Here is a 1,382-nt window from a genome sequence, read left to right as displayed (position 1 = left end):
AATTGCTTGTCGAGCTTCTGATTCTTCAACCGTGTGGGTACGGCAAGGTTGCCTGGCTCAAAGGAGTTTTCTGCTATTTGTACGGTCGCCGCGGCCACCAGATTCATCGCCGCGGCGATCGTAGGATGATCCTGAAGAATTTTGAATATTTTCACGATCGCTGCGGTGACCAGTTTCATCCCGCGGCGATGTCCTTTTTTCTGATGGGTAGTTCTCCTGCTCACGCTCGCCGCGGCCCTAATCTCCATCTCGCGGCGATCGTTTCTGATCCCTCAGGTTTTGTTCTATCTCTGTTTTACCATTGCGAATTTTCCAAATTTTTTCCACTCCTCAGGGTGATTGCATGTGCTGTTCCTTGGGTTTCTCCATATCACTCGGTAAAACCCCTGACCTCTTTCCGCCAATATGTTGTGAAATGCCCAATTTGAGTCTCTAGGTTCCTTATAGATGCAGATTGGTTTTGAACCAGGACGTCGGTCTTCTCAAACCTTTGCTTGTTGTCTCTCAATGAACTTGGTTAATGAATTTTCCAAGTTTGATTTTTGCTCTTGAGGTTGAAAAACAGGGCGTGTTTTTGCTCTTGTTATTGCTCCATGAAAAATTGGGGTGTTTCCTCCATGCTGGATTAACGTATGGAATATGGATTCCCTTGCCCTTTGGAAATGTGTGACGTAGTTGGCTTGTTCATGTTGAGCAAACTGGTTTCCCTCTGGCAATCGCTTGACGCATGATTTCCTGCACAAGTCACATGTTAGAGATGACGATTCAATGCATTAATTTTCAATACATTACCTAATTGTTCTGGATGTTCGTAAGTTGAGCAGCCAATGTGTGTAACTGTCGACTTCGTGCACTCCTGCTGATCTCCTTGCTGAATTTCTTTGGAGTCCTCATATAGTTGTTGTTCGCCATCACCTCGATCAGATGTATGCTTCTTCTGGTGTTTTGGTGTTCAATGCTCCCCACTTGCAGCATCAATCATGGCTTGAATGTTTGGTAGCAAACCTTGGTAGAAAGTTTGCATTGTGACCAGATTGGTATACCATGATGTGGGTACCTCCGTAGAAGATTCTTAAACCTTTCCCATGCTTCGACAATGACTCTGAATCTGTTGATAAAAGTTGGTAATCTCACTCCTCAATTTGGCCGACTTGGCAGGTGGAAAGTACTTAGTGAGGAACGCTTGAGCCAACTATTCCATGTCGTGATGCTCCCAGATGGCAATGAAATCAACCAAGCCTTAGCTTTATCCTGTAGAGAGAATGGGAAAACGCTTAGTTGATTGCATCCTCGGATACCCCATTATGCTTGAGTGTTGCATAACTCGAGGAAATTTGCGATATGCAGGTTGGGATCTCATTTGGTAACCCAGCGAATTGGAT

At 44.8% G+C, this 1,382-nt stretch overlaps 1 non-coding gene across 1 annotated transcript; it reads left to right on the top strand.

Annotated features, from left to right (window-relative positions):
* Positions 1-1,039: 1,039 nt before the first annotated feature.
* Positions 1,040-1,144, top strand: LOC116125940. Its single transcript, XR_004127410.1, has one exon. It is a non-coding gene; the product is annotated as a small nucleolar RNA R71 (small nucleolar RNA).
* Positions 1,145-1,382: the final 238 nt, after the last annotated feature.

This window comes from Pistacia vera, unplaced genomic scaffold, assembly GCF_008641045.1.
Source record: "Pistacia vera cultivar Batoury unplaced genomic scaffold, PisVer_v2 Contig173, whole genome shotgun sequence".
NCBI lineage: Eukaryota > Viridiplantae > Streptophyta > Magnoliopsida > Sapindales > Anacardiaceae > Pistacia > Pistacia vera.
This window is presented reverse-complemented; position numbering and strand designations above follow the sequence as displayed.